Here is a 23,895-nt window from a genome sequence, read left to right as displayed (position 1 = left end):
TAAATCTTCAATATACCACACCGATGTCATGGGTTATTGCTATAGTAGCTGTCTGTTTCCAAAGAAAATGTGTCTATATAGTGATATAGTGTCCCTTCCAAGAATAACCAAAAGGAGAGCTTGGGGCAACCATCATCATATTGTACACACTAACCCATAAACCAGGTGACATAAATACAGTTAATATAGTTGTGCACATATGGTCCTGTGCAACATCCAGCATTGCATATGGACATTGCTTAGTTTTCCACTACCAGTTTTTGAATTATATCTGAACCTGGGATTGTCATGCATTACAGTGAGATTCAGCAGAAGACCTCCAACCAGCCCTGTATCACTGCTAGAAATACTGAATAAGTCTGCCCTTGCTCAGTCATTCCCTTCACTGGGCACTTTTTCTAACACTCATAATGCATGACAAAATAAGACTCTGTCCCTGTGATAATAGTCCCTCCTGAAGGCAGGAAGTGTGGAAAAATTGCACAAGGAACACAAGCATTATTGGGAGGTGAGAGGTTTTGTCTTCACAAGCTGCGTGTCCAGTGCTGCCTGATTTGGTAAGCTCAGTAGAACTTCATGAGAACATTCTAATCTCCGTGAGATATACCTGTTATATTGCTAATAATACCACCACTTACCTGATGTGTTAAGATGTAGTCATTTTCTTATTCTGAATTGGCACAGTAAACAGGGAGCATGCAGAGAAAAAAAAAGACATTATTTATTTCTTCTCTTGTAAATGCGGCTGATAATAACCTGAGACAAACTAGAAAATGAGCGTAACCAAGCAGAATGCTATAAAAATATCACAAGTATATATTAATTATGAAATAGCTACTTTAAAACTGTGCACCATTAGTACAATATAAATATCTTTTCTTCTTGTTTGTAGACTGTTTAGCTGCACCATGGAGATTGCACTAAGAAATGAAGTTACAGTGATTGCATATTAACTTGTCTTTACCAATAATGTATAAAGCTTTATTAAACATCTTGACTTAGCGGTACAATTATACTCAGTTCGCTGTGTGTTCACTGACATAGTGCTAACACAAGAAGTCATGTTCACTTAGTAAATAACACTACAAAATGGCTCATCAAATAATCCTGTCACAGTACTAACAGTAATCATTCTGAAAACAACTGCAATATTTATTTATTTAACATTTGTTTACAGAGGAAGTCAAACTGGGCAGGTTTGCCCATTTTTAGCAGAGGCCCTGGGAGAAAAACTCACATAATAACAACATAACAGTCAGTATTTTAAACAATAGTGAAATAATCAGAGAAATGATAGTAATAAATCACATAGTAACACATATTATCACAGTTCAAGTTAGTAATAAAGCTTACAGGATCACTTAGTAACACATATTTTGGCAGTTACACTTAGTAACAAAAAAATCATTCAGTGGAGTAGTGTCACAGAGATACAATAGCTTAATATACAATGGAGTACTGTCTCGGATATACCTGTTTGGTACTGTAAATTGTTATGCTTAATGTTGTTATGCTTATAATCACATAGGATCAGTAAGCAAATAGAGAGATACTGAAAGTGTAGAGTAGGGGGAGAGTGGGTGAGAATGGGAGTAAGTAAGGTATTCAGTACACATAGGGATATAGTGAAAGTGGAAAACCGGAAGAGAGAGGGTGAGGAGGGGAGAAATGGGTTCAGCCTGATGAAGAGCAAGAGCATAACCCGTTGTCATTTAGGTAGCAGTTTTTTTTTGAAGTGCGTTAGGTTTTCTGTGTTTCGTATGTTCTGGGGGGGGTCCATGATTTAGTTACGTAGTTAGAATACAGTGAGTCTCCAAAGCTGTTGTAGAATTTTGTAACTTTGAGTAGTAACTTTTTTGAGGATTGCAGAGTCCTGCTACTGAGGTAACTTTGTACTAGGTCCTGTAGGGATGGACATTTGTCAGGTAGGTAAACTATGGAATGGGCTATGGTAAGCTGGTTTAGGGTTAGTAGGTTAGGCAATTATAGCCATTTGAGTTGTTTCAGAGCAAGGCAATGATGGGTTCTGTGGAGCAGGTTAGTGGCAAATCTGACTATGTTATGGTAGCATGATTCAAGTTTGCTTAAGTCTGATTTTTTTGAGGTTAGTAAATATAGGGAAGATGTAGAGTAAAGTGGATACTAGGTGGGTCCTGGCAATACCTTGTCTGGAAAAGTTTGTTAAGAAAGTTTTTATTCCGTAAAGGGAACCTAAGTTAATGTGGGCCTTTTTGATGGCATGAGATATATGTTTGTTAGATTTTAACTTATCATCTAGAAGGATACCTAGTAGTTTGGTTTCTGAGGTGGTTTTGATTAGAGTGTGATTGGATGAGGTGATTGTAAAGTCATGGTGGGAGGAGTTTGTTTTGTGACACTGGTTAGGGAACAGCATTAGTTTGGTTTTGTTGGGATTAAGGATGAGCTGGTATTTTTCTAAGAAAGACTTGATGACAGTAAAAGATTTTTGAGTATTGTCTTGTAGTTGTTTTAGGGTAGGTGCCATGCAGATGACAATGAAGACATCTGCATTTCGTATGATGGAAGCAAGGTTAGTAGCTTTGTGTAGGTTATTGGTCAGAACTGTGAAGAACAGAGGTCTAGGAACTGAGCCTTGTGGAATACCTACTTTAATGGGAAGTGGGGAGGAGAGCGGTCATCTTGCCATTTGACTTTGCAATAGTGACTGACATCATGGCAAAACTTGTCAATCATAGTATGTACTATCACAAGTATTATTATCAAAACATTGAATGTTTGTCACGCATAGTATGTTCTGTCACAAATATTATAACCAAAACAGTGAATGTAAGCCCATCTTAGTGAAAATTCTCAGAAAATGTAGCATTCCCTTAGTTTATGTTCCATCATCTAACTTGAAACATAAGATACTAAGGATCTTTGTACACATACTACAACTTCCAAATGTTTCAAGTTTCTCCAGTCACACCAATTAAAATGTCTTCGCTCAGGAGATTTTTTTTCTCCTGTTAGCTTTTTGTCTCCCACAAGCTGAGCCTAAGTCTTCCTCCAATTACTGCTGACCCATTTGTTTTCCATCCCAACGCACCGACTGACCTGGCAAGAAACACTTGGAGGAAGTGATATTCCTAGCAGGCAAGGAGGTTTCTTGCATCCATGTCTCTGTAGTTACTGAGACTTGGTTTAAATGTAAAGAAAGCTCTCCCTGTATAGCTAGGTTTGTGTTTATTCAGACCCGATGGAAGCTGTGGTAGAGTTTCCATATTTCCAAGGAACATATTACTTCCAGGCAGATCCCTATGGACCCATAAATTGAGCACAACCGAACACTCAAGAATGGATTAATTATCAAGTAATGACTTGTTACAGAACACCTTCTTTGCCCCCTGATGACCAAGTAAGATTCCTCAGTGTTCCAAATCAACTCTCAATTAGCAAAAACTCCATTATTTTGGATGACTTTAATTACCTTTCAATAAACTGGTACACCTACACTTCCAATATTTGACATGGCCAAAAATTCCTTGGCTTAATAAAGAAAAACTCCCATGAACAGCTGCTAGACAAACCTATTAAAGGACATAGCATTCCTATCCTAATTCTTACAAACATGGCCCCCCTCTTGCACTACTCCTCTGATGTTTCTAACATCACTGAACTCTGACTATAAAATTATGGCCTTCCCCTTTAAGTTGCTAGAAGCCCCTACAGCAAACCCCACTGAATTTAAGGACTATAATCATTCCTTCCTGAACCTACTTTATGATGAAATATCAAAATTCACCTACAACTGTGGTGGTGGTGCTGCAGTAGCGTTGTCGCCTCACAGTAAGACGCCGTCCGGTTTGATTCTCAGCTAGAGCGTCTTCTGCGTGGAGGCATGCGTGAATGGGCGTACCTTTGCTGAAGGTTGTGCGTCAGGGCTGGTAACTCGGCATGTAAAAATCAACTACCAATCATTAGCGGAACGGAGTTCCATTGTGGTGACCCCTAACCGGGAAAAGCATCGTTCTGCAATTAGGTTTTAGTTACAACATGCATTCTTTTGTTGCTGGGTTGTTGCTACATCAGGCATGACTTTCCAGTCCTCACTACATGCATCTGTCTGCTGGCCTCCCTACTTAAATATCGAGACTCACATTGCAGAGTCCTATAAGATGAAAAAGAAGGAACAAAAATACAGAAGAAGGGCAAATATTGTACAGCACTCTCATCCTTTAAACTTGTTTTTGCAAGAGGGGCAAGCACCCCCATACTCCTGATGTAGGGAGCAAGCTCCCATATACCTCAAACTTATATGTGCTAACTTTGATGTTGTCATACCTTTGAGAAAAGGGAATAGTTCAAGAGATGGCAATTTCATAAGTCCTGATTTTATTCCATTTATTTTCCACATTTCTGGACTCTGCAGTGCTGCAGTGTGGGTCCTAAGATTTTTAATGGTTACTGTCTGCTCTTGAATTATTTTTACAACATGCATAACTATGCTTGGTGTGATATCGTTATAGCAATTAACTCTCTACTGCTAGGTTGTCAGAAAAAAAGCAGTGGTCTGTTTTCTCTACTGCTGGGTTACTACTACAATGTGCAGTGTTCTACTCTCTCTCCCTCTCTCTCTCTCTCTCTCTCTCTCTCTTAATCTCTACTGAAGCATTATTAGTACAAAGTGCAGTGGTCTGCTCTATCTCTATGTTTCTCTCTCTCTCCATAAGATTTTAGTAACTACTTCAGTGGAATTATTTTTTTTTGATAGTTATGTTTACAAGGGTTATATAAAAGAGGCATTTAGGTCTAGAAGATATAGAAAACCTATGTATAAAATTATTTCTTGCATTACACTACTAGACACATGTATAGGGTAAAACATAATATTGAAAAGGAACAGTTTGTTAGATTGTCCTGGTTAACATCAGATGATTTAGTATTCACCCAGGATGTTATGTATTTGAAACAAAAGTTTAGGGATGGGAATTATCCCAGTAAGTTGATTAAGGAAGTTGTAGATTAGGTTAATAGAACAAGGATGATTCGTACCTATTTGAGTGAAATGTCTATCGAACAGGGATAAAAATTAAAATATCAATTATTATAATTAATTTTGTCTGTGTTACTCTGTGGACAACATTGATATACAGCATTCACTCATAAAATAGTGGACTATTTTTCAACTAGAGGATGGGTTAGTTGACAAAACCAGTAAGGTTCAAAGCTTTACATATAAGAATGGATTTAATGTAAATGTCAGATTAGAACAGAAAAACAAAAACATTGATACAACTGCGTACAGAAATAAATAATGGGGTATGTCTAAATGCAGGGCTTGGAAACAATTTAAGAATGTGAGTATGGGTAGTTTTATCACAGTAAGAAGGAACAATGTTGTTCATTATAATCTGGGACAGGGGCATTGGAACCATAGAGCCAGGGGGAGCCCGCACCCCACTTTTACAGCTGCAAGACCTGTCGGGAAAAATTAATGAAGTGGATTTTTCACGCTAACATGGATTCACATGCAGAAGTTAAACTAACTAAACTAGGTGTTCTTGTTCTCTTATTTCTCTATGTTACAGGAGTTATGCTGCCAGTAAGGAGAGTTCTGTTCTTTTATTTGCAGGAGTTATGCTGCTCCCGTGTGTGTGTGTGTGTGTGTGTGTGTGTGTGTGTGTGTGTGTGTGTGTGTGTGTGTGTGTGTGTGTGTGTGTAGGTGGGTAAAATGCCCCAGTTAGGTATACCTGGTGGTTAGTATTACTCAGGCTTAAACAAGAACCTGAATTCTCTACCCATACCACCACTTGTGATTCAGGGAGTTGAGTCCATAGCTCTAAACTGTCCAGATTTTCACAGAATATTTGGCTCATACATTTGGTCTGTTCCTCTTAAAATTTGTGGTTTTCTGGCAAATCAGTGAGAACTGAATTCACTAAATAATGATAGCCCTTTAAGTTTCAGTCTTCCTATCTTTCAGCAAACACATGGTAACACAAAACACTTTACTTTAGCAACTTTCTAAGATTATACAAGCAATATTTAAAATGTGTCCCTGGTTTTGGGCCTTTGCCCCCCCCCCCCCAAATACATTTTGGCTTTTTCCAGATTCCTTGTGCTGCGAAGCTGAAAGATTTAGTTGAGGGTCAAGTGGATATTGCAAGGAGATGAGAGCTTCAGGGGAAGAGAAGTTTAGCACTGCTTATGCTAAGCTGTTTGCATTGTTAGTAGCACAACAGGTAGTATACTTGCTTTTGATGCAGAAGGCTGTGGGTTCTTCACCCGCAGTATGGAGATGGATCACTGATACTGTACTGTGTTGTACTTTAAAGGGAGTGGATGCTGCAGTCCTATGAATGTTCTCCTTTGGAGGAGTTACCCAGTAGGTATGTTTCTGTTATCAGTTTGCCATCCATTTCCCATTGCAAAATTACTAGCTTATCATTATTTTAAATTTAGCATAGGCAATTTATTCTTCAAGGGCAACAGGCACTTTATTTGCAGATGAAACAATGAAATATAAAGTTGTCTGCTAGCAGCAGCCTCTTCATTAGTTACAGATCTCTTTAATGTGGAATTATTTATTTGACTTATTTCTGCAGAGATTTTGCATATTTATTGATATTAGTGGATGGTAATGACAGAAGTTTGAGTGGCCTTTTATGGTTGAAATTTTCTGAAATGGGTAGTTTTGTCATTATTGGTTCATATTGTGACACCCGTGTCCTGGCCCAGCAATCAAGAAGCCTCAGTCCTCACCACTAGCACCAGAGAGGACATCTCATATATGAGGAAAGGATAACAAATACACACAGTAAAATGCAATTTGCCTTAAGAGCACACAGAGATCACAGTCAGTCTGGGGCTGGTCACTCCCCTGCTCCCCAGGTCAACAATAAGACTCCCTACTGACACAGCTATAGGGTCTAGATCTCAGCCTAGCTGGGCAAGCTAAAATCTCCAGCATCCCCTCTGTCCAACCAGTGCTTCATGTCCCTGCCCAAGTAGCTGACACACACACACTTTGAGATAAGTTTATACAACCACACAGACACTCCCAGGGAAGACTGGCACAGGTTCCCCAGCTCTGCCCCTTTTACCCAGACTATACGGTAGTACCACTTGCCACCACCCAGCTAATATTTATCAGCTACTCAAAGGCCCTTAAAAGGGTGTCAAATTATTACTGTGCAATATTATTATCCAATTGGTAATATAGCCCAGGTCTAAAGCTATTAGAGTGGCCTTGTTCACTTTTACCAAAGGCATGCAAGTACTCTTAAGAGCTTAAATGATCTCTTCACAAAACAACCACAGCTAAAATGTTTTAAAATATTTAATAATAAATAATTAAAACCACAAGACAATACTTTCTACTACACAGAGCTAGTCAAAAGAGTTCAGAGATCACACAGAAATACTTAAAATAAATCAGTAGTACCATTCTGACATCACAGAAAAACACTTAGTCTAAACTTTTTAGTTTCTAGCTATTCTTAAAAGAAAACACAAGTCTAAGAAAACTTATATAAGACAACAGGCAGAGTGCTGTGAATTGGATGATCGAGACAAAAATGCTTAATGTCTTCTGATTCTCTGTTTAAATTGAAACTGCAGTTCTGATAAACATTACATCATTTCTTTTAGACTTTCCTGGAGTTCCCAGGCTACACATTAACTGCATTTACATTCTTAACATCTCCCTTTTGTTATCTTGCAGCTGGTCAGGAACAGAGCAATAGAAATACATTTGCATGTTTAAATCTAGCAATTTAGCTCTTGGTTAAAACAATAGAAAGAATTTCTTCATCTAGACTTTTCAGCACCACTGTCTACTTCAAAGGGTTACCACATGCTTTACTTTGGTCAGTAGAGTGCACTGTTGTCACATTTATTTCCAGTTCCACATGTAACAGTATTTCTTTACATTTAAGACAACAAGCCTGTAGTTTACATTAATATTTACAAATGATAGAATTATCTGCACAATTCTATCTGGCTAGGCTGGCAGCCTTCACATTTCTTTACCAGTCTTCACATCCCCCACCCCCCCTGGAGAACTCAAGCTAGTTTTTCACATGACCCTTGAGAAACACCGCTTGAGAGGGGGGTTAGGTCTATCTGAGTATACCTACCCCATTCCCTGTCTTCAGAGTCCATCTGCTTTGGCATTGCTACTCCCACTGCAGTGCTGCACTGACATATCATATGCTTGCAACCCTAGGCTCCATCTTACCAACTTGGCATTTTGCTGGCTGGCTCTGTTTAACCATGTTGGGGGTTGTGATCTGTCATAACTGTGAATTTCCTTCCATACAGATAAGGCTGAAGTTTCCGCAATGCCCACAATATGGCTAGAAATACCTTTTCTACAGCTGCATAGCATTCATCCCTGGGTTGAAGCCTACGACTGAGATAAACCACTGAGTACTCTTCCTCCTCTGAAGAAATCTAAGTACAGCCCCCACCCCATGGTTTGAAGCATCCACCTGCACAAAAAAATATTTGCTGTAATCTGGACTAGCTAACACAGGGTGTCCTCCCAAAGCTTCTTTAAGCTTCTGGAATGCCTGTTCATCCTTCTCAGGTCTGTGAGGGGAACAGCTATGGTACTATAACTAGGGACAAATTTTCTGTAGTACCCTGCTGTCCCTAAAAATGCCCTCACCTGCTTTTTATTAACAGGTGCAGGCCATGCCTGAATAGCTTCCACTTTGGCAGGTTCCAGCCTTATCTTACCACTCCCCACTCTATGTCCTAGTTAGGAGACCTCTGCCATACCCACTTGACATTTGCTCGGCTTAATGGTCAACCCTGCCCTCTGTAGTCTACCCAGCACCTCCCTGACATGCTGAAGGTGCTCTTGCCAGGAATGGCTGTAGATGGCAATATCATCTAGGTAAGCAAGGGCAAACCCTCCTGCTCCTGCTAGAATATGATCTACCAGCCTCTGGAAAGTCACTGGGGCATTCTTTATCCCAAAGGGCATCTTTGTGAACTCATACAAGCCAAAAGGAGTCACAAAGGCTGACTTCTGTCTAGCACTGGGAGTCAAGGGCATCTGCCAGTAACCCTTGGTAAGATCAATGGTTGTAAGATATTTAGCCCCACCCAGCTGCTCTAGGGCCTCATCTGTCCTAGGCATGAGGTAAACATCCGACTATGTGTGACTATTTAATTTCCTGTAGTCCACACAGAACCTGGTGCTGCCATCCTTCTTTGGCACCAACACCACTGGGGAGGTCCAGGGACTGTGGGACTCTTGAATCACCCCTAGTTCCAACATCTCCTGTACCTCCTCCCTCAGGGTCTGTCTGACTCTTTCAGGCACCCTATAAGGGGCCTGCCTAATAGGCCTTTGGGGTCCTGTATCCACCTGGTGCTGCACCAGGTGGGTGCACCCTGGTTTCCCAGTGAACATGTCCCCAAATTCCTGCAACATTGCTCAGATTTCTCAAACCTGGGTAGGAGATAGCTGCTGAGACATTGCTACCCCTTCCACTGAGGTGTCAGCCCGAGCCTCACTGAGGAGATCAGTCCTGAGATCTCCCTCAGACTCCTCCTCCAATCCACTGCAAATGCTCGGCACAAGGGCCTACCTATCATGGTAAGTTTTCATAATGTTAACATGGTACAATTTGTGCCCCTGCCATCTGCCTAGCAGTTCCACCATGTAGTTAACATCACTTACCTTTCTTACCACCATGTAGGGTCCCTCCCAAGCTGCTTGCAGCTTGTTGTATCTGACAGGAATGAGAACCATTACCTGCTGCCCCACAGCATACTCTCTAGCTCGAGCATTCCTGTCATACCACACCTTTTTCTGTTGATGGGCTTCTGCCAGGTTTTCCTGAGCCAGGTCCATGAGTTCCCTGAGTCTTGTCCTGACGTTTAGGACGTATGCCACAACAGAATCCTAGTGAGACTCACACTCACCTTCCCGCTCATCTCAAATTAAATCTAGAGGTCCCCTCACCCTATGCCCATACAGCAACTCAAAGGATGAAAAACCTGTGGATTCCTGGGGAACTTCTCTGTAAGCAAATAACAGATGGGACAAATATTTGTCCCACTCCCTCTTAAACTGATCTGCAAATGCCCATAGCATGGACTTGATTGTAGAGTTTAAACTCTCAACAAGACCATTAGTCTGGGGATGGTAGGGGGTGGTCTTCATGTGCTTCACGCCACAGGACTTCCACAGACAAGCCAACAGGTCTGACATGAAATTGGCACCTCTGTCAGTCAGTATTTCTTTTGGAAACCTACCCTGCTGAAAATCTCTAACAAAGCATTTGCCACCTTATCTGCCTCAATGGAGGACAAAACCACTGCCTCAAGGTATCGTGTAGCATAATCCACTACCACTAGGATATACATTTTCCCAGTGGAACTTGGGGTACTCAGAGGACCTACAATATCCATGGCTACCCTCTGAAATGGCTCCTCAATCACAGGCAAAGGCATCAAAGGAGCTCTCACCTTATCTCCGGCCTTACCTACCTTTTAGCACTGCTCACAGGTCCTGCAGTTCCCTGTTACGTCTCTGAAAATTCCAGGTCAAAAGAAGTTCTGCATAATACATCTCTTTGTACATTTTATGCCCATATGACCTGCAAAGAGAATATTATGGGCTATGGCTAGAAGCACCAGATGGTAGGCTCTAGGCACTACCAACTGCTGTACTCTTTCACCTTCTAGCCCTCCCTCAGGGGTCCACTCTCTGTATATTAACCCTTTGTCCCAGTATATAGATTCCCCTTTTCATTAAGAATCAGGTGCCTCCCTAGCTACCTGCCTCAGGCCTTGCAGTGTAGGGTCTGAGAGCTGAACCTGTGTCAACCCTCTCCTTGTAACCCTTCCCAGCTCCCCTTCCACAGGAAGTCTGGCATCCTCTGATAGTGGTGCCTCACTGTCAGCCTGGGTACTACTACTCACCTTTACCTTTGCAGTCACTCTGTCCAAGGGACCATCAGTACCCACAAGCAGTTGTGGCTCACCTTCAGTTTAACTGCTACAGAGTAGCTCCCTCCCTGAAGTAACCACCTCACCAGTCCTGGCTACAAGTATGCAGTCTGTCTGGGTCTCCCCCAGGCTACCAGACCCACATGCTTGTCTCCAAGCCTGACTGCATGTAACTGCACAAGCACAGGGTACTGCACTATCAAAATCATTCCCTATCAGGACATCTGCAGGTATATCCTCAAATACACCTACTTGCTGGCTTCCTTTTCCACCCTCCCAGTCAAGATTAACCCTAGCCAAAGGTATTTGGAATGGGATCCCTCCTAAAGCCCTGACTGAAGCGGACTGCCCAGGCAAGTAGTGTTCCTTTGTAACCATTGCAGGCTTAAGAATGGTTATATCAGAGGCTGTGTCTCTCTTGGCAATGGCCTCTTTGCCATTCACTGCAATAGGATATAGCCTCTGGTGGTAGTTTGGTACCCTTATTGTCCCAAGACAACCTACTATTGGCATTTTGTCTCTCCCACTTACTGGCACCCTCACCTTTGGTTCCCCACCTTGCCTCCGTGGGCACCTGTATGCCACATGGCCCCATTGGTTGCATTCAAAACATTTAACCCTAGCTCCTGGATGTGTACCTGGACTAGTGGCTTCCCCTGCTACTGGCATATTCTGTTGGGGCAGTCTGTGTTGCCCACCATGGGTTCCTTTAGATCCATGAGCAGTACTATGGGTCCCCTTCCTGTGCAGGGCTGCCCTGCTTGCCAGGTATAGGTCTCCCTTCTTCCCCAACTCATCTGAAGTAGCACATTGTTTATCAGCTAACCAGATCCTCATGTCCTCAGGCAAAATGCTAAGGGCTTGTTCCCTCACCAAAAGGTCTGACAGCCCTTCAAAAGTGATGACCTGACATCCACTCACCCACCCATGGAAATAAGTGCTCAATTCAGCAAAATATTCACAGATGCTTTCATCTGCCTTGTGTCTATGCTCACAAAACTTTTTCCTATAAGTTTCAGGTGTTAGCTTAAACAGTTTTAACAGACAATTTTTTACAGCAGTATAATCAAAACATGCAACGTCAGACATTTTGGACAGAACAGTTACAGCTTTACCATGGAGTAAGGGGGTCAGGAACCATACCCAGAGCCCTTGGTCATCTTCATACTGTTTACATACCCTCTCAAACATATGAATGAAACTATCAAAATGATCCCCATCTTTAAACTGCAGAAGAAATTTACTGACCTTTTGTGCTTCTGGGGTCCAGTTACTCCCTTCCCCATTACCTCCATGACTCTGGTGAAGAGTCAGCATCTCCTTCTCATGCTGCCTATGCCTCTCTTGTTCCTCAGCTTGCAGACATAACAGTTTCTCATTCTCCTCAGCCTGGAAATGTCGCAGTCTCTCATTTGTTTCTAATTCCACACACCCGGCCTCCAACTCAAGTCTCTTTAGCTCCAGCTGGATTTTTAAGTCCACTGCAGAAAGGTTGAGCCATCCCTTCTCAGAGGGAATTATATCTCCACTGCCAGTCTAATTGTCCTCCTGGTTGCTGATTTCTGATGCAGCTGTAACCAAGGCTGCAGTCAGGTCTGCCTTAGTCAGGTTTCCATGCACCAGTCCCAGAGCCTGGCACATCTCCACCAGCTGGCTCCTTGTCAGCTTTCCATACTCCTCTGCTGACATGCTGCCTGCTCACCCTGACTAACTAAGTTAAAAAAAGAAATAGAACAATTGTAATCTGAACTCTGAGTATTCACTGCATGGCTGCTTTAAAGTACAAAACACCTTCAAACACCACAAGCTAGAGGATTCACTCTACCCACACCCCTACAAGCCAATTTGTATTTGCCAACTAATTAATATGTGATGTGGATATCACAGCCACTGCCACCAATTAATTTGTGATGCCCGTGCTCTGGCCCAGCAATCAAGGAGCCTCAGTCCTGACCACTAACACCAGAGAGGGTGTCTCATATATGAGGAAAGGAAAACAAATACACACAGTAAAGTGCAATTTCCCTTAAGAGCACACAGAGATCACAGTAAGTCTGGGGCTGGTCACTCCCTTGCTCCCCAGGTCCCCAATAAGACTCCCCCCAGCACAGCTATAGGGTCCAGATCTCAGCTTAGCTGGGCAAGATGAAATCTCCAGCACCCTCTCTGTCCAACCAGAGCTTTGTGTCCCTGCCCAAGTAGCTGACACATACACACTTTGAGATAAGTTTATACAAACACACAGACACTCCTGGGGAAGGCTGGCACAGGTTCTCCAGCTGTGCCCCTTTTACCCAGACTATATGGTAGTGCCACTTGCCACCACCCAGCTAATATTTATCAGCTACTCAAAGGCCCTTAAAAGAGTATCCAATTATTACTGTGCAATATTATTATCCAATTGGTAGTATAGCCCAGGGCTAAAGCTATTAGAGTGGCCTTGCACAGTTTTACCAAAGGCATGCAAGTACTCTTAAGAGCTTAAATTATCTCTACACAAATACCACAGATAAAAGGTTTTAGAATATTTAATAATAAATAATTAAAACCATAAGACAATACTTTCTACTACACAATGCTAGTCAAAAGAGTTCAGAGATCACACAGAAATACTTAAAATAAATCAATAGTACAGTTCTGACATCACAGAAAAACACTTATTCTAAACTTTCTAGTTTCTAGCTATTCCCAAAAGAAAACACAAGTCTAAGATAACTTACATAAGACAACAGGCAGAGTGCTGTGAGTTGGATGATCCAGACAAAAATGCTTAATGCCTTCTGATTCTCTCTGCAGTTCTGATAAACATTACATCATTTATTTTACACTTTCCTGAAGTTTCCAGGCTACACATTAACTGCATTTACATTTTTAACATCTCCCTTTTGTTATCTTGCAGCTAGTCAGGAACAGAGCAATAAAAATGCACTTGCATGTTTAGATCTAGCAATTTAGCTCTTGGTTAAAACAATAGAAAGAATTTCTTCATCTAGACTTTTCGGCATCACTGTCTACTTCAAATGGTCACCACATGCTTTACTTTGGTCAGTGGTGTGCACTATTGTCACATTTATTTCCAATTCCACATGTAACAGTATTTCTTTACATTTAAGACAACAAGCCTGTAGTTTACATCCATATTTACAAATGATAGAATTATCTGCACAATTCTGTCTGGCTAGGCTGGCAGCCTTCACTTTTCTCTACCAGTCTTCACACATACATTTTGTTTCATTGCTTACTACAAGACTGTTCCAAGCTACAAATTTAAAATACATTCTAACAAGTGGTGCTGTGTTATGCAAGGAATATAATTTGATACAATCAGGTTAATACAATCAGGAAGGTGAATCAAAGAATGCATACATGTATGCTTGCTCACAGGATGCAGTAGATCAAAACAGGGGAAGGGACCAGTCACCAATGGAGTCCCCCAGGGTTCAGTGCTGAGACTTTTTCTGTTTGGCATATACATCTCAAAGGAAATACCAAAGGGCTTTGGCTGACTAACTTTGAGATGACTACAAGCTAGGAGCAGTTAGTGAATCCCCAAATGACTTAACCATCATGCAGAAAGATTTGTCCCAAACAATTACTGGTGCCAGAATCATGAATTGAAACTAAACTCCAAGAAATACATTATCGTATCCTTTGGGAAGTCATCTACACCAGGGAACTGCCAAATTTACAATGCCCCTTGAGAACTGACCCAATTGTTTGGCATTTGGTAACTTGTCTGTACAGTAACCTAACTTTTGACCAACACGTGCCCAGCATCATAAGAAAATCTTCTATACTGCACAACTTATAAACAAATTGATTGTGGTTAGAGTTAGAGATGTTATTGTCCCCCCTTTACAAAGCCCTCATTAGGTCAATCATTTTGTATAATGCCCACTTTGGCATGTATCTGTCCAGACCCATGCAACAACTGGAATTCCCACAGAGCTACCTTACTAAAAGGATACAAGTCCTAAACAGTAGGTCTTGCATGGACCACCTCAAAGGTTTATCACTATACTCAGTATCCTACAGAGTGCTTAGAGGTGACATGTCTGGCATACAAGGCATCTTCCGACTTAATACATATGGACCTACTGAACATCAGCAAGTCAAATGGCATCAGAAATACTCAGTCCAGGTATCTAAACTTAATATTGTGGAGAGACGGATATCTATCACAGAGGCTACCACTGTTCCAGAACAAACTCAAGGATAATGGAAACTCAAACAAACTTCTGAACCACACAAAAAGAAACAGACGGCCTGGAAGCTCCCAAAAGGAATCCTAGAAACGAACCAAAATACAATGCAGCAAGTCTGTCAGCCAGATGATAATCGAAATAGTCTTAGTCAAATAAAAGTCTCTGTAAAAAGCCACCAATTTATTTAAGCCTTAAAAATATAGCTATATTACAGAGACTTTTATTTGACTTCGACTATTTGGATTATCATCTGGCTGACAGACTTGCTGCATTGTATTTTGGTTCGTTTCTAGGATTCCTTTTGGGAGCTTCCAGGCCATCTGTTTCTTTTTATGTGGTTCACTGTTCCAGAACAGACTATCCAGTCAAGTAAAACAAAGCTCATCCCTGTCCATATTCAAATGAAACTTGGATTTAAGGCTGGGTAATAGAAAATGTACTCCAGGATTGCCCCTCATGTCACTAATGGATAGAGGCAGTTCCTAAATGCTGCATCCCTTACATGGGTCCACTCAAATTATCTATACTATGATCACATTTATTCTCACTAGGGCTAATATACAATTATCAGCCATGGGATAGGTAAGACCAATCAGGAAATGTTAATTCAAGCACCAAAAGGGAAATTGGCTAAGCTTAAAATGTCCTCCAGATGAACCTATGTTGTTGTAGTAAATAGTTTAAAAATTGCCCCTTTCAGATCACTAAGTGCCCCGCTCACCCTCCACCCCCCCCCCCCAGTCATCAACAGCTTCCGGTGCCTCTGGTCTGGGATATTTCAACTGTAACACAGTTGTGGTATATGTGGCCATTTTGTTTGTCATGCCCTGCATTTTTAAATGGGAAAACTAATTAGGCCTTAATGAAGCCTCTTTATTAGTACATTTATATTATTCAGAAAAAAAGACACAGTATAAAAGTCCTCTTTTTAACAAATTTGTCTTTTTTATTTTGGAAAAGGTACATTTAGATGAGAGACAAGATGACTGGAAACATAAATTATTAATTTAAGAGTTATACTGGCAGATAAAATTAGAATCAGACAAATGTTCAGGTTTCAATTGAAACATATTCATTAGTAATGACATGATCACATTTTTAATATTTATATTAGTGTTTCATGAGATTACGTGGTTGGAATGTTTTAGATCTGTGATTGGATGAATTCATTATCATGTGATGGTATGTTGTTTATAAAGCTGGGTTGTGCGCTTGAGTCTTGTATTCTGGAAAAGTCTTGTTTCTGCAAAAGATGAACGTTCTAAATACTATCAAACAGTAGCTTCTATACAAGATTCCAGATGTTTGTTTTTAATTTTTGTCAACTTTATTTCAGAAAGAAAGTGTAGGTCCTGAAAATAGTCTTTTCAAAGCATCTAGTCTCGCTGTCTGTAACGGTCCCACCCCCAAGTATATCTTCTTTCACTGGCTGTATAATTCTTCTGAATACACTTCAGTGAGCAAGTCACTTACTATGCAGCCTCAAAGATAAGTAATACGTCACAGCTGTCCTTTTAAAAACCTAAACTGTCTTTCTTTTTCTTTCTTTCTTTTCCTTTCTTACTTTTGTGTTGTTTTGTCTAACAGTTGTACTAGTCATTTATAAAAACCTTGATTTACACTTCTGGAGTTCACATATCAAATTTCTATAACCTAACTGCTTTTGTTTCCCTGTATCGATTGGGTAATCAAACCCAGCTGATTAGTTGTGTTTCCTTCATGTACCTCTTCTCAAAATCAGTTGACTTTCACCTGAAGTGTCATAGGATTCTGCTTTACTGGGTAAAAGGTGCCTCTTTTGGGTACTAGTGCTATATCTGGTGACCTTTCTGTGACCCTGTGGCCCTCTGGACCCTGCACATCTGCAGATGTCAAGAATCTAGATGGCAACACCCAGATCTGCTCTGAGTTACAGCACAAAGGCATGAAAATTACAGAACCAACTGATATTGCTAACATCCTGGCAGATAGGTTCAGTGCTACCTTTACCCCCCTCTCACCCCTTAAAGGTATATCTATAAAGGAAGAATGCAGAGTCCCTGTAATCACAACTACACAGGTAAAAGCTGCACTCTCTAAAGCCAAAAACACAGCATCCATAGGACCAGACAATATCCCAGGCTGCGTTTTACATGAACTTCAGAACGAACTGGCTCCCCACTTAAACACCATGTTCAATAATAGCCTCATATCAGGTTTTGTGCCCACTGAATGGCACACAGCAACAGTTATCCCACTCCACAAAGGGGGAGCCACCACTGAACTATCGACCTATTAGCCTGACGAGCCTGGTCTGCAAGGCCATGGAACGTATCATCATGGAACTCATAAACAAAGACATTGGTAACCTCCAAACTCTGGATCTTACCCAGTTTGGGTTTGTGAAAGGCAGATCATACCTCCTGAACCTGATCGACTTCTTTGAGGCAGTCACCAAAGCCGTGGATGAGGGTAAGGTGGTTCACACAGCCTATCTTGACCTCGCCAAGGCTTTCAACACCATCCCCCATTCTGGAATTATAGCTAAACTCACTAAACTATGTATAAATCCCTACATCACACGATGGGTTGCCAACTGGCTCACTGACAGAACCCACACTGTAAAAGTTGCAGACTCCAAATCTGACCTCAAAGCAGTGACAAGTGGAGTACCACAGGGTTCCGTCCTGGGACCTCTCCTGTTTGGTATCTACTTCTCTGAAGTACAGGCTAACACAAAAGGCCTCTGGCTAATGAAGTTCACAGATGACTGCAAACTAGGAGCCATAGTAAAGTCCCCAAATGATGTGGACATCCTACAGAAGGGCCTCACTAAGACAGATGCCTGGTGTCAGAGCCATGGCCTCCAACTCAATGCCAAAAAGTGTAGTGTCATCCCCTTTGGTAAAAACTCTGTACCCATGAACTACCACATAGGCAACAATCTACCTAATACCGAATGCATGATAAGAGACCTTGGGACCCAGGTGGACAGCAGTCTCTCCTTTGATAGTCACATCACCACAGTAGTCAGGAAGTCCTTCTACGTGGCACACCTCATTATAAAAGGGTTCTCATCCAGGAAAAAAGAGGTCATTGTTCCCCTCTACTCATCACTCATTAGACCCATTATAGAGTACAACTCCCCTTTTGGAATGTACCTTACAAGACATCTGCAGCAGCTGGAAAGGACACAGAAGTACCTCACAAAGAGGATTACTGGCCTCAAACAAATGCCCTACACTGAACGCCTCAAAAAACTCCAGCTTTACTCCGTAGCATATCGCCTACTCCGAGGTGATCTCTGACTAACATATAAAGCTATGTCAAACCCAGAGCTGTTGGACGTTACACCTAAAGAAATCCCAATTCCTCCAAGCTACATGCTCTAGGGACCTAAACCTTTTCACCACAATAAACAGTACACTCTGGAGGGATAGATTCCTGTCCCAGAGACTTCCTATACTCTGGACCAAGCTACCCATCTATGTCAAGCAAAGTTCTTCATTAGCACTCTTCAAGAAAAATCTTGCTGAGTGGATGGGTAATAGGAAATAAACCCCGGGGATCACTTCTGTGTCTCTGCTGGACAGTGGCACAGGAAAATAACTTTCTTGGGTGGCGTAACCTATGGAACCTTGCTGGCTTGGCTTACGTAGGCCCTTGGGCAGATAGCCTAGTACCTACCTATGAACCTATGATTTATGTGTTGCTTTTCCGTTCACTATCAGATTCACGCAGCACATGTTAAGTCTGTCTGATGAGACTGTGTTACTCTTATGCAGTTTTCAGGAACCAGATCTTATCTCAGTCAGAAGTTTATGCTTTGCTGCTTTCTTGAGGAACCTTTGGTATTACAATATCAAACTCTCACACTTTCAAGACCCAATGTTGTTCATATCATTTCAGATATTTTTATGTCTCTGTACCATATTTCTAACTACTCATGAACTTTTTTTAACATATGAAATTATTTAATCTACTTGTATTCTGTCTGTGTAATTCATTAAAATGTAGCCTGCCACTTATATTTCCAAGTCTTCTTTTGTCAACACTCTTCTGCTAAGAAGTTAATAAGACATACTTTATACCATTAGCCATATGTTTCATAACACACCTCAATCAAAAGGCTATATAACAAATGAGAGTAGAAAAGTATTCTGCAAATGCATTTAATGCCATGACTAGCCCAACTGAAATGCCAGCAAATAATTAAATTTCCAGGACAGAAATGTAGCAACTATTATTCATATCTTATTGGCAGTCACATGTATTCTCTCATCAAGGTCTAACAAATAAGCTACTTCCTGCTACATCTGTGCAAACTACTGAAGAAAAGTACAAAGCTGAAAGAAAAATGTGTCCTTCTGTGCATTGGTAACCTTGTTGGACTGAATAACTGAGTTTTTTCTACTCTGGCACTAAATATGCATTCATCTATCAAGACTAAATGAACCATAAACCTGCTAATTAATATACACAAACTAGCCATCACAGACCTCAGTATAATTAAATTGCCTTTGCTGTAATGTGAACTCTGCAGATCCCAAGAGTATAGAGGTGACAGCCCAAGTTACCAGGATGATAGATCACATGGAGCACTGTAACGCAGAAAGACCAGCAAGGGCTAAGAAAAAGTAGAATGGTAAGACAGTCTGCAGTTAACATGCACATCATTGCCAGTCCATATGTAGGGCTACCTGTTTTCAAAGGCCCTGTTTTGATTACAGTTTCTGTTATGAATGGCAACATGCCATAATACATTTAAATAGCAAAAAAGTATATTTTAAGTAAGGCAAGTTACTAAACTGGAAGCATAATTGTGACACAGCTGCATTACTTACTTGACTCAGTACTGAATGTGAAATATTATCCTACTAAACCTGTCACCACTTAAAGCTTTTTTAACAAACTGAAATCTCATGTCTTACTTCTGTGCTAACATGAATCCTGCCTGCAATAATACTGCATACAGATTGTCAGACAAATTACTGCAAAAATGTTCAGAATACAGTTTGGCATGCTTCAGACTTGCATCACTGAAGTGTTCTACATTTAATCAACTGTTTTAGTTCTGAATGTTTCCAATTATTAGGATAAATTCAAAATATTGCCCACAGATTTTATTAAAAGGGCAGCTCCTACTTGGAAAAATACAGTAGGCACACCAGGGACTTTTATTTTGAACTGAGACACTGTCATCTTGAATTCATTTCGCAGTCATATGAAAAATCAGTCTACTGGAGAGAATTGTCCAATGGCAGTCATGCTGTTAATAAGGAAATGTCCCATAAGCCCATGGGCTTCATGTTTAAAACATAAGGCCAAAGTGTTTAGTTCTAATGAACTTACATGCAACAGTTCACTAGATTTAGAGTAAGTTCATAGGTGTGCCACCTCCCTCTCTCTCTCTCTGTAGCTCTCTTTTTTAAATATTCATCTCAAGATTCTAACACCAAGAACTATAATCTGCATATTTGTGGTTCCATCCAAAAAGGACATTTTATAACTTCTCCATGAAATCACATTTAGTAACAGAATGGTATCACAGCTAATACATGCTTCATGAAGTGAAGTCTGATTGGTGCAAAATGCTTTCATTGTGCTCTTTGGTTCTAGTCAGTGATTTCACACTTGCCATGTAAGGTCAAGTTATAATGAACATGTAGAAAATTCAGAGAACAGGTTGGAGACGTGTTAGCATCAGGAGCTGGAGGCATGGATCATCAGACTATGTCTCCAAGTAAGAATACTTGCACTTTCTCTGTGTCTCACAAATACTGACATGCAAGACACAAGTGTGCATGCAAGCATGTATGCACATTTATATAGCTGTAGTACAAAGCATTAGCAATGTAAGATGGGCCTGATACATCTCTCCCAAGTGTGCCCAAGGGTACAACACAACTCCTATCTGGAAGACACACAGGTTTCCTGATACCCTCCCCTCCACTGTCTAATAGTAAGTTCTGTGTCATTGGTGGAATAAAGGGACACACTCTGCCTCTGTAACAGTGGGCAGGCATTGATTGTGAGAATTAGGCCCTTCACTGAACAGTGTCACTGGAAGACCAGTGGTTTCACTTAGGAAAAGAGAAAGTAATGTAGGAAGGTAAAGAGTTTTGTTTCTTATTTTTCACATAAAGTACAGTTTGGTTAAAAAAACAGGATTACAGATATCCCAGAGGTTTTCTGCTTGTTTTTCAAAGAAACAACAAATGCATGCACACACATATGCATACACATACACACAAATGTGCATATGGATTTGCATAAAATTCTGTACGTTTGTGCATGTGTGTGTACATGCAAGTGTGAGTGGAGATTACCAGCTGAACAGAAATTAATAAAGTTTTAGATCTGCTTTTTTTTAATTTGTTTCAAAACTTAATTTACCCTTCATGCCAAATTGCTTATACCGCGCAACTAACATTCTCTTCAAAAGACAGTGGTTCTTCAGTTTGTGCATCTCAACAAAAAAGAAGTATTTTTTTGTAAAATTAATCGTAGAAGTTATTTTAATGAAATTTCACTACAGCTGGCATGAAACTTTATTTCTTTGAAATGTCCTAATACACTTCAGATTTCCTGATCTTTCATTGAGAAGCCTTCTGCAGTGGGTAGACACTTGAAAACTCTTTCAGTTGCTCTCTCTGTGCCTAGTTCATTTTTCTGAAATCTATGTATTAACATCTTTATTAAATTATAACTGAAACAATGACAATGATGTGTTTGTACATAATAAAGCTGCTTGAACAGAACCCACAAAGTCTCGTCTATTACATCCTGACTAGACGAGCGACATGGTGTCAGAACTGGGATTTGAGATTGATATCCAGAGCTACGAGGTGCAGAGATAAAAGTGAAGGTAAACTAAGAGAAACAAGCATGAAAAAGGCCAGAAAAGAACCAAAGGTAATGAAAACTTGTACGAACAGTTTATTTTATAAAAAAAGATAAAACGGAGCATTACAAGGACACAAACCACATTATTAAACAAGCAAGAGGCACAAAATGTTTATTGATTAAGTGAAATGTTTAAAATTAAGATATTTAATAAAATGATTATCAAAAAAGCAAAACAAGTATGTTTAAAGCAAAACGAGTTTGTGTTAAGCAAAATGGGCATGTTTAAAGTAAAGCGAGCACAAGAAAAGTGCAATGGGCATAAAAAGACATTAAATGAGAATGAGCAAAATGAATATAATAAGGGCAAAATGGACACATTAGACATAAAGCAAGATGACTGTTTTTTTGGCAAAGTGCTGTGTTTTAGCATAACAACAACTTTGTATTATATTTAGGGCATAAGTAGAGTTATTCAAAGTATCTCAAAGTGTGTAAAAGTGCTTACAGTGTCTGCTTATTACTGTGCATGCATTCCAAAGAGTTTGTGTGCAAGGTGCAACTATTTCATGAAGTACAGTCAAAATACAGCCATTTTGAAAAGTTTCTTGTTCTGAGTGTGTCTATTCAGTATACCTTCATAAATTCGGCGGTCACATTTTTGATGCTGCTGCTGCGAACTGCAAACTGCAAAATTCAAAAATCGCAAAAACTGAAGCACCAGATTACAAAACCTCACCCCTTTTTCACCCATGGTAGCACTCATTTCAGTGGTGGAGTGATCAGCTATGTCAAATTTCGATATTTTTCCGATGTTTAAGGACGTGACGGAATTCCGCTAAATGGTTCGCAGTTCAACACATTTGGAAATGTGCTTTTGCACATATGAAGGCATACCATCTATTCGCAAGGTGCCACCATTACAGAGTGTTTCTTGCACTCTAAAGAATTATCTAGCAAAGTACCGCCATTTTTAGGGAAGATTCAGTATGCCATGTACTGTTTATTCACATAGTGCAGTTACTTCTAAATGTTTCTTGCTCCGAGCTCCTTCTGCCCAGTTTATTCGCACAATGCAGTTATTTTGAAATGTTTCTTACACTAAGAGGTGATTTGTTACAGTACAGTAATTTCAAGAGTGTTACAGTGCCTGAGAGACTTATTTTGCAAAGTTCAGTTATTCAGAGACTTATTGTGCTAATGGGCAAAGTTACAAATATTGGCATAAATTTCTGGCATTATGTGTATGTGTGTGTGTGTGTGTGTGTGTGTGTGTGTGTGTGTGTGTGTGTGTGTGTGTGTGTGTGTGTGTGTGTGTGTGTGTTCATGCATTTTTGCAAAACCCTTCACTGGTATGTGTTAATAATGGCAGATGGATTTCAAAAGCCCTCACCACTTATATTTGATCAGAATATTGCAGAGAATTGGAGAATATTTGAGCAAGAGTACAATATTTTTATACAAACAGCTTATTCTGACAAAGATGTACATACCAGAGCATTCATTTTGTTAAACCTAGCTGGGTCAGAGGCCATTGAATGAGAGCGTTCATTTGTGTATGCACCAGCAGTATATGAGGGAGAAGGTGAAAATCATCATATTGTTGTACAGGCTGAATTAAGGGAAGATCCAGAGTGTTTGAAGTGCAAATTCAGAGTAATGTGCAACACTCAGACAAATATTACATTAGAGAGGCATTTGTTTTACACAAAAGATCAGAAACCAGGGAAAACTTTTGCCGCTTATATTACTGACCTGAGGAACAAAGCTAAGATGTGTCGGTTTGGTGACTTAAAAGATGAGTTAATAAATGATAGGCTTGTGTGTGGTATTAATAGTGCTGCTATGAAAAAGATTTTGTTTTGTGGCCACGGTCGGCCTTAGGCATAGGTGAACTAGGCAACTGCCTAGGGTGCCATACAGGACAGCCTTG

This window comes from Protopterus annectens, chromosome 2.part0 (assembly GCF_019279795.1).
Source record: "Protopterus annectens isolate FY-2018-M chromosome 2.part0, PAN1.0, whole genome shotgun sequence".
Taxonomy (NCBI): domain Eukaryota; kingdom Metazoa; phylum Chordata; order Ceratodontiformes; family Protopteridae; genus Protopterus; species Protopterus annectens.
The sequence above is the reverse complement of the archived record's forward strand: the minus strand, read 5'-3'. Positions refer to the sequence as shown.